The sequence below is a fragment of the Gossypium arboreum genome, chromosome 13, assembly GCF_025698485.1.
Source record: "Gossypium arboreum isolate Shixiya-1 chromosome 13, ASM2569848v2, whole genome shotgun sequence".
Lineage (NCBI taxonomy): Eukaryota > Viridiplantae > Streptophyta > Magnoliopsida > Malvales > Malvaceae > Gossypium > Gossypium arboreum.
This window is the reverse complement of record NC_069082.1, coordinates 113,241,585-113,252,876: the sequence shown is the minus strand read 5'-3', so window position 1 is coordinate 113,252,876 and position 11,292 is coordinate 113,241,585. Positions and strand designations below refer to the sequence as shown.

General features: G+C 36.5%; 1 non-coding gene across 1 annotated transcript; it reads right to left on the bottom strand.

The window, feature by feature from the left end:
- Positions 1 to 10,983: 10,983 nt before the first annotated feature.
- LOC128287412 (small nucleolar RNA R71) lies at positions 10,984 to 11,090 on the bottom strand. The gene has a single exon (XR_008278111.1). It is a non-coding gene; the product is annotated as a small nucleolar RNA R71 (small nucleolar RNA).
- Between the last annotated feature and the right edge of the window lie 202 nt (positions 11,091 to 11,292).

Sequence of the window (11,292 nt, the reverse complement as noted above, 5' to 3'; positions counted from 1 at the left end):
GTTAAGGGGGTTGGCCGAATGTCTTATTTTCCTATATCTGATTTTGTGCTTCCTATAAGTTTGTTTTTTATTCAAGCTGTGTGTGAGAATAAAATCATCATTAATGGACTTGTTTGGTAATACAGCTTCTTGTCAAGGAGGGTGTGGCCGACCTTTGTCAACGAATTTATTGGGTTAAATGACGCTCTTCAAGTAAGGCAAGTATCAACTATTAATTTTTGGGTTAGAGTTAAAGAGAGGGAGTTTAACTCTGTTGACTAATGGAAAGTCTTGTATGAATGTAGGGTTGGTGCTCGTGGTCGCTTGGCACTTTTTGCAAGCAAGGTGTGTAATCACCCTACTTCAATTATGACACGTCAAAAGCCGAAAAACTGGTACTATCGATGCCACACGGGCGTGCGTTCGCACGTGTGGTCAAATAAATGCGTAAGTACAAACATATGATTGTAGAGGCCACAATAAGTGATCACATGGGTTTAGTCCGTTTTGGGCCACGTGGGGCTGAAATGGGCCGTGTGGGCCCCACAGGCTCGTGGACCCCACACGGGTAAATCACAAGAATGTTTGGAGTTTCGTGGGTCGGCTGTGTAGTTTACACGACCAAGGCCATTATTTGGGCTTATTGGGCCACAAGAGCATGGGCCCACATGGGTCGTATTATGGGCTTGGGTCTATTTTCACTGTTTGACTGTTAAGGTTGCATGGATCGCCTAGGATGACTATGGCCTATTAATAGGTTGGTAATTACAATTAGACCCCATACTGATGAAATGACTGTTATACCCTTAGAGGTAAAATGACTGATATACCCCTATGCTATATTTGACTGTATTCGAACATGACATTTTACATACATGTATATATTATGGCATGACATGGTGCATGGGGATGGGTTTGATGTATTTGGAGAAAGTGTATTGTATTAGCAGCTCCGCTGCATATGCTGTTTAGTACTGCAACCGGTGCTATATTCTGGAGTATAAGGATGGGTGGGTTGATTTTATCCCCACATGAAGTGTAGGGCTGGACGGAGTGGAGTGTAGAGGATGGATGGGTAAGATCTCTATTTGCGTCTTTGATACTGTACTGAATTGGGCTGAGGCCCACATTGATACTGTTGCCGTAATGGGCTGAGGCCCAAACTGATATTGCTACTGTTAAGGGCTTAGGCCCAGGCTGTTTGTACTGCATGATTTACTGCTTGATAAATAGGGATTACACATTGAGTTCCATAAACTCACTCATCTACTCATCTACACAGGTAATCCTTAGGCAGGTCGGTGCTGCGAGGGACTCGAAGATGGCCACACAACTGTTTATGTTCTTAGTTTTCGATTTCTAGTAAAGGTAGTTTTATTTGGGTAAATTTTATGTAATAAAGTCGTTTTAAGTTTTTGTTTTTATTTGGGAATTTAAATAATTTAACTTAAATCTGTTAGAAGTAGGACTCAGATTTTCAAAAAGGCAAATGGTTTTCAACTACCATACTACGTAACTTGTTTTAAAAGCTTCCGCAACGAACAATGTTTTAAAATGTAATAACGATTTAGCATGAAGCATGTTTTGCTAGAAAAACCTGTAATTTAATAAATAAATTAGATAAGTTAAATTCTCATAAAGATCACAAACAAAGTTTTAACACAAACAAACTTTTCTAATAGAACTACACTTTTCAAAACTCACTCCAATGTGACATCATAGATTCGGCCATAACGTCTAGGCTGGGTTTGGGATATTACAAAAGGTTTTTGTAATCTATACTAATAGTAATAATAAAAGAAAGAAAAGAAATAAATAAATCATGAGAAATCAAATAATAAAATATATCAAATCTGGGCATAGGTGATTAGCTTGCTTCGATAATCATAATCAACTATCACTTCAGGTTTTCTTATTCAATAAACTAGTCAATATCCCAGTAGGATCTTTCGATCTTCCACTAGAATAACGAGTCGACAAAAACTACATATCTCTTAACCTCACAGTCCAGACTAGTTTAGGGTTAAGGTGTTCCCGGATAGGCTAAATGTAACACCCCAAACTCGGCCTAGACGTTATGGCTGAATCTGGCGATGTCACATGCAATGGGTTTTAAAAACAACTAACACAATAAAACTATTTCGGATCTGCTAACTCTATTTGCATAGAATTATTATCAAACGTTCATTCCTGTTTAATTAACTTACCTTACAAGTGTTTAAAAGTGGAAGCTTACGAAAAATCGTTGTAATCAATTAAAACCATTAGTGATTTTAGAAAACATTTGCTTTTGGTGAAATCCCGATTTTTATCGACTTTTGCAAATATAAGATCATAAACATAGTAAAAACCCAAGTTTAAGCAAAACAGCCTATAAAGTCCCAATTACAAAAGAAATACTTAATAAGTTAAAACAAAACCATAAAACAAAAGTGAAACAGTTTTAAAAGAGTGGTCACTGTCAAGTTCACTGCTGCACCGATCCGTATAACTCTGTGGATTACCTGTACAGAACAAACAGAAGAAAGTGTGAGTACGTAAACTCAGTGCGTAACCCCACAGAATTAAGCATGCACACATACAAAATAACAGATATCAATCATATACAATCTTGGGCCCAAGCCCATTATAGATTCAGATGTTGATTTGGGCCTTAGCCCATCTCAGCTATAGATACAGATATGCAGTCAGAAACAGAAACCAGGATCCTACCCTCAGCCTCTACACACCATCTCTGACCATTCCTACACACTATGTGGGGTTTAAAACACCTACCTAACCCTACACACCATGTTGTACTGAATGCGGCACATATCAGACATATTGCAGCTGAGCTGCCAGATAGTACACATAAACCCTCTCAGAACACTTCCTCCAATATATATATAGTCCCCAACCCTAAAATAGATATAGTAAATGTAGAACCAGGATTACAGAATAACTATGCTTACGTACGTAATTACAGATAAAGATTTATGGAAAAGATCAGTTGGATATGCATGTGAATAACATGCTTAGAACACAATATCAGTCATACAGATCACACAAGTTAGGGTCTAATTACCCCTTACCGATTCTACAGCAGGTTCACAGTCATTTGAGATGACTTATACAACCCTAGGAAAGATTTCGGTTAAATGGGCTCACACGCCCATGTGGCTAGCCCGTGTGGGCCCACACGCCCTGCCCACACACCACATGTAACACCCCAAACCCGTACCCGTCGCCGAATTAAGGTTAAAGGCGTTACTGGACAATTAGAAACATTTTACAAACAATTCACATACATTATCCACAATCATAATCAAGCATGATCATAATGTCCCTTATATAGGTCATCGAGCCCTTAAACATGCATTAGAAAGGGGTCGAGATTAAACCAAGCACATATAAAATTTTTCGAAAATTAAACATTTTTCAAAGATGTACAGGCCATACGCCCGTGTGAATAGGCCGTATGCCTCACACGGCTTTAAACATGCCCGTGTGTCTAAACCGTGTCAAAATAGGATATACATACTGACTTGTCTACACGGCCACAAGACACACCCATGTGCCAGGCTGTGTGAAAATTAGGGAGGCTACTGATTTGGGTCACACGACCAGTCACACGCCCATGTGTCTAGCCCATGGTTCAAACTGACTTGGCCACACGGTCTAGCACACGCTCGTGTGTGCGACCGTGTGGTCTGTCCAGGCTCATTTTGAAATGGCCCTTGAGCAACACGGCTGAGACACACGCCTGTGTACCTGCCCGTGTGGGCAAAAATAGGCCATTTACAATGCCAATTTGCCATCCATTAAGGGTCCTCCCTATAATTATCAAATAGACACCAAATGCATATCAAATTTCAACCATTTCAAGTCACAAATCATCCATTATTCATACTATAATATTATCAATCAATCTCATCTTCATATAGCATACCAATCCATGTCATACCATAAACCAAAAAGATATCAAAACATATGGTTTATAACCTCTTTTCAATTCATTTATTCTCATATCAAAATCTTACCAAATCATCAAATAATCACACACCAAAACTTACCAAACTTACCATTTCTCTTAGCTAACATATCAAACATAACACATATCATATACCAAAACTCATACATATACACCACCAAAACCAAGCCAAATCACATGGCTAGATATATACACTTCACAAAACATATCCAAATATTTCTAGCCTATATATGCCACACTTTAATATATACATTTTCAAAAGGTACCAAAATTTAGTTCAATAGTGTGGTGACGATCCTCGATGATCCTCGAGCTCCCGATAGCAACAATATCTATAAAACAAGCAAACACATACAAAGTAAGCTTTCAAAAGCTTAGTAAGCCATATACAAATAAACTTATCATTTAAACCATATAACCATCATAAATTTGCATATAATTCATAGCCAAATACTACCACAAACCTCAATGTTCATATACATTTCATATATTCCAAATTCTTTAGCACATATAGTATACTTTCTCATGCTTTTATCACATATCATCAACTGATCCCTAAAGTACATCAAATATGATACTCATTCCAAATGTACCTGAATCGGATACATGTTCACATCATAAATCATTTTCTCGGAATGCCCGTTGAACCGTTCAGAATCATAAGGATATGCGGATAGCTCAAAAAGCTTGTACAATGCCGACGTCCTAAACGTGGCCTTACATGTAATCAAATATCGATGCCACTGTTCTAGACAAGGTCTTACATGAAATCAAATACGATGCCAACATCCCAGACGTGGTCTTACACATACATACCAAATTGATGCCAACTTCCCAGACGTGGTCTTACACGACATCACATATCAGAAATCCTATGTCATGACATATGTATCCTAACTATTCCTAAGGTTCGTAAGGGGCTTTTCGGACGTCAGAACTTTGTCGATACTTTCTCGGATGTCTCGTATTCAAGGCATAAAGCCATTCATCATATTTCAATAGCATATAAGCATAAATAAAACATTTCAAATACATTTATTTGTATATAGACTTACTTTGTACGGATTCAGATAAACGGAATCGGCTACTCGACGACTTTCGACTTTCCCCTATCTAATTCCGTTTTCTTTGGTTCTTGATCTGTGTAAATTCAAATTTAACCCTTTTATTCACTAAATCATTCAAATCAATCCACAAACACACATTTATGGAAATTTACAAATTGGCCCTCATATTTTTATATTTTGACAATTTAGTCCCTATTTCACAAAATTACAAAATACAAAATATTTCCTGTTGCACATGCTCAGCCAAATTTTTATGGAGTTCATACAAGTCCATATATTTCATTTATTTCACATTTTAGTCTCGCAAAATAACATTTTTACAATTCAGCCTAAATTACTCAAATTCATAAAAAAATTCAAAGACAAAACATGCTAACCCAAACCATATCTTCCATTTATCAACAACTAACTTCACAAAACTCATAATTTCATCAATGGCATAACTCAAAATCATCAACAAAATAAGAAATTGATACATGGGCTTAGTGAAACACAAAGCAACGATCACAAAAATGTAGAAATTATCAAAAACGAATAAAAAATCATTTACTAATTAACCAAAGTGAGTGTTGAATGCTGAAAGGCTTAGAACCCTAATTTTATTTCTTCAATTTCGGCTAAATGATGAATATGATAGGCAATTTAATGTTTTGTTTTATTTAACATATGATTAATAAACCAATTACCAAATTACCCTTTAAAAAACCATTATAAAATCACTTATATTAAGGCCATTAATGTCCATTAACAATGTAAATGGCATATTAACCATATAAGGACCTCTCATTTACAAAGACATAACAAATAGGTACACTTAACATATAGCAATCAACTTTTACAATTTAGGCGATTAGGTCCTTTTTTGTAAATTAAGCACACAATTGATAAAGTTTTCATATGGAATTTTCACACATACTAATTCACAAATCATAAGCATATAAAATAATATTTAAATATTTTTCTGACTCAGATTTGTGGTCCTAAAACCACTATTCTGACTAGGGTCTAAACCGAACTGTTACAATTCTCCCCCTTAAGGATTTTCGTCCCCGAAAATCTTACCATTGAATAGTTTTAGATATTGCTGTCTCATAGCATCTTTAGGCTCCCACGTAGGCTCTTCAACACAGTGTTGATGCCACATTACTTTTACTAACAGAATTTTATTGTTTCGCAGTTCTTTAACTTCGCGAGCCAAAAAACGAATCGGTTCTTCATCATTGGTCATGTCAGACTAAATCTCAATCTAAGATGGTGGAATTACATGTGAAGGATCGGATCTGTATTGTCGAAGCATCGATACGTGTAACACATTATGAATCTTTTCTAGCTCAGGTGGCAACAAAAATCTATAAGTAACCGGCCCGATACGCTCGGTAATCTCATATGGCCCGATGAACCTCGGACTCAATTTGCTTTTTCTACTGAGCTGAAGTACTTTCTTCCACGGGGGTGCTTTTAAAAACACTTTTTCGCTGATCTCAAATTCAATGTCTTTTCGTTTCAAATCTGCGTAAGTTTTCTGACGATCAGAAGCTGCTTTCAAACTATCTCGAATCACTTTTATTTTCTGTTCAGTCTCTTTTATCAAATCAATCACGTGAATCTTATTCTCACTGAGCTAAGTCCAATACAGAGGTGTATGGCATTTGCGACCATATAAAGCTTTGTACGGTGCCATTTTGGTGCTCGATTAAAAACTGTTATTATAAGCGAATTCAATCAAAGGTAAATACTGTTCCCACGTACCTTTAAACTCAAGAATGCAACATCTCAACATATCCTTGAGTATCTAAATAATTCGCTCGGATTGACCATCCGTTTGTGGATGAAAAGCTGTACTGAAGCGCAATTTCGTACCCAGAGCATCTTACTGCAAAATCATGATGTGAATCTTGGATCTCTATCTGATACAATAAATAATGGCACACCATGCAATCTCACAATATCGGAAATGTATAATTCAACTAACTTATCAAGTGAGTAATTGGATCGTACTGAAATAAAATGGGTTAATTTCGTCAATCAATCAACTACAACCCAGATTGCATCTTTCTTTCTCGGAGATAAGGGCAAACCCAAAACAAAATCCATTGTCATTTTAACCCATTTCCATTCCGAAATCATAATCGGTTGTAACAAACCGGATGGCACCTGGTGTTCAACTTTAACTTGCTGACAGATTAAGCATTTCGCAACAAATTCAGAGATATCAGGTTTCATACTAGGCCACCAATAAAGCTATTTCAGATCATGATACATTTTCGTACTACCCGGATGAACAGATAAATGACTGTTGTGAGCTTCACTCAAAATCATTTGAATCAATTTTGGATTTCTCAGAACACAAATTCGATCTCGAAATCTCATACAACTATCTTTATCAACTCTAAATTCTAAATCAGAATCTAAATTACACTAAGCTCGTCTTGCTAAAATCTCATTATCAACCTTTTGAGCTTCGATAATCTGTTGAATGAATAATGTTCTTGCCTTTAATTCAACTAAAACTGAACCATCATCGGACATAACCAAATGAGCATTCATCGCACATAATGCAAACAGTGATTTTTGACTCAAAGCATCAGCAACAACATTTGCTTTTCCCGGTGATGGTCGCTAAACTGACTAAAAATCTGACTTAAGTTAAGCGCATCTATCGAACAGTAGTATAGTTATGGTGAGACCGGAAATATCATATCCACGAGGATAAAAGTACTAGTAATTACTATCTTTTTATTATCTAGCCTAAGAATTAAAGGGTGTTTTTAAACTAAACTAATTTTCTAAGATTACGACAGAGATGAAAGTTGGAAAATAATTTAGAAAAACCAATGGAGAAGACAATACCCAAGAAAGAATCCACCTAGACTTCACCTATTACCTTTGACTTAGACGATTTATTCACTTGAATTATTCCGTAGAAATCCCTGATTTATGTTAATATCCCTTTCGAGACTAAAAACAACTGACTCTAGGTTGATTAATTGAAATCTCTTTCTAATTAAAACCCCTATTGTCGCATTAACTCGATCTATGGATTCCCTTATTAGATTTGACTCAAATCCGGCAGATTTATGTCATCCTATCTCTAGGATTGCATGCAACTCCGCTTAATTATGAATGATCTACTCTTAAACAGGGACTTTTGCTCCACTGAATAAGCACATAAAAAACCTGAATTAATATCATGGAATATTAAAGCAAGAATTAAGACTTACAATTAAGAATAAGAACAAGTATTTATCATATAAATAAAAAATTAATAAGATTTTCTTAGGTTTCATCTCCCTTAGGTATTTTAGGGAGTTTAGTTCATAATAATAATGGGAAACATCTCAAAGTATGGAAAACAACAAAACATAAAGAAACCCAAAGAACTTCTAAGAGATTGAGTGGAAGTCTTTAGTCTTGATGTAGATCTTGCCTCCGAGGTGATTCCGATGGCTGTCTTTAGGTATTTTCTGCCTTCTACTCTCCGTCCCCTCTAATCCTCTTCTAGGGTGTTTATATAGGCTTTAGAATGCTTCCAAACCCTCAAAAGTGGTCTTTTCTAAGTAGAAATAGACTTGGGCTCGACAGGGACACAACCGTGTGCCACGCTCGTGTGCAAGTGCTCAAGCTGTGTGTAATTTTGAGTTGGTTTCTAGTTGACACAGCCATGAAACACGGGCGTGTGGTCTGCCCGTGTACCTCACATGGGTGTGTGGTTTACTCGTGTAGAAGTGTCTAGGCCGTGTGAGACACTGTTTTAAGCCCAATTTGTCCGTTTTTGGCCCATTTCTTGCTCTTTTTGCTATTCTAAGCTCTCCTGAGTGTAAAACATAAAATTAAAGGATTAGAAACATCAAATTCACTAAAACCAAGGAAAAATCATTCATAAATATGGCAAGCATGGGGTAAAAATATGTATAAATTACGGTTTATCACCCGGATGATAATTGATAAACCGTAATTTATACATATTTTCCCTCATATTTAACGCATTTTATGTATGATTTTCCATTAGAATTGGTGAACTCGATGCTCCTAATGCTTTAATTTCATGTTTTACACTTAGGAGAGCATAGGAGAGAGAAAGGAACGAGAAACGGGCCAAAAAAGGAAAAAAATGGGCCAAAGTAAGAAATCAACACTGCCTGGAGCTCCTCACACAGGCAGACCACGCGGCAGTGTCAATCTGGCAGAATTGGAGCACGACTCACACGGGCGTGTCCCTGCCGAGCCCAAGTTAAGTCCAATTCGAAAAAGGCCACTTTTAAGGGCTTCTAGGCATTCCAAAGCCTATAAATACACCCTAGAAGAGGATAAAAAGAGAGACGGAGAAGAGGGCGTAAGGAATTACCCAAGGAAGCCAATTGATCCATCTTAGAAGTCGTATTCATCATCAAGACTGAAGATCTCTCCTCAATTTCCCTTCAGGAGTTTTAGGTTTTCTTTATGTTTTGTATTTTTTTATTCTTCTGAGATGTTTTCTTATTTAGTTATGAACTAAAACCCTAAATACCTAAGGGTAATGAAACCTAAGACAAATCTTGTTATTATTTTCTGAATCGTATGATAAATATTTAACTTGTTCTTAATTATGTGGTCTTAATTCTTATTTTGATATCCCAGGATACTGATTCAAGACATACTTTTATTCAGAGGAGGAATAGACCCTGTCTAAGAGTACTTTTGTCATAATTAAGTGGAGTTGATTGCGTGCCTAGAAATAGGGTGACAATATTTTGCCAAATTAGGGTGAAACCTAACAAGAGGATCCATAGGTCGAGTTAATGCAACCTTAGAGTGTCAGTTAGAGAAAAGTCTTGGTTATTCAATCTAGGGATTAGACGTTATTAGTCTTGAATAGGGATAATAACATAACTTAGAGATCTCTACGGAATAAGTTGAATGAATAAATCATCCGGTTCCGAGCTAGAATAACAAGTAAAGTCTACGTGGATTTTTCCTTAGGTATTGTCTCAAGTCAATCGATTTTCCCAAAAGCAATTCCCCAATTCTTTTCTCTGTGTGTTCTTAGTTTAGATAATTAGTTAATTAAAACAAAACCCCATTATTCTTAGGCTAGATAATAAAAAGACAGTCATTACTAGTACTTTTAGTTCCTTTGGGTTCGACAATCCGGTCTTGCCATTACTATACTATTGTTCGATAGGTGCGCTGGCCTTTTCGTCATGATAATGTTAGTTTAGGTTTGATCTTCATTATAAATATTTATTACTTGTTACGAATCACGCGATCAAGTTTTTGGCGCCGTTGCCGGGGAACTAAAATATTAGGAACATTCAATTTTTATTACTTTAGCCATTTATTTTTCTTGCAATTTAATTTAATTTAATTATTATTTATTAATTTACTTTTTCCTTCTCTTGGCAGGTTTTCATAGTTTATGACTAGAAGAAACCCGTCAGGACCATTACTTTTTGACTAAGAAATTCATCACACAGTTCGTAGAATCCAAAGAGAAATAAGGAGCAGCTTAAGATACACAGAGAACGAGCAAGAAGATGATACTCAACCCCAACCGAAGAGATGGCTGAAAACCAAGGCAATTAGCTACCTCCTGCAATTGCGGCAAATCAGAATCCTGCTCCTCGTACTATATATGATTATGCTAAACCTTCTTTGACAGGAATTGAGTCAAGTATAGTTAGATCTGCTATTGCTTCAAATAATTTTGAACTGAAACCTAACACAATTCAGATGATACAGCAGTTTGTTCAGTTTGATGGTTTGCAGGATGAGGATCCCAACACTCACTTGGTGAATTTTTTAGAGTTTTGCGACACTTTCAAAATTAATGGCGTTTCTGATGATGCCATTCGCCTTCGGTTATTTCCCTTTTCATTGAGAAACAAAGCTAAACAGTGGTTGAACTTGTTACCACGAGGGTCAATTACTACTTGGGAACAAATGACCGAAAAATTTTTACTTAAATATTTTTCGCTAGCTAAAACAGAAAAGTTGAGGAATGATATTTCTTATTTTGTACAGATGGATTTAGAAACACTTTACGATGCATGGGAGAGATACAAGGACTTATTGAGAAGGTTTCCTTACCATGGGTTACCTCTATGGCTACAAGTTCAAACCTTTCACAACGGTTTGAATCCCTCAACAAGGCAAATGATTGATGCAGCAGCCGGTGGAACGATCAATAATAAAACACCTGAGGAGGCCTACGAGTTTATCGAAGAGATGTCCCTGAATAACTATCAGTGGCAAGTCATGAGGACAAATCCAACAAAAGCCGCCGGTGTTTTCAATATT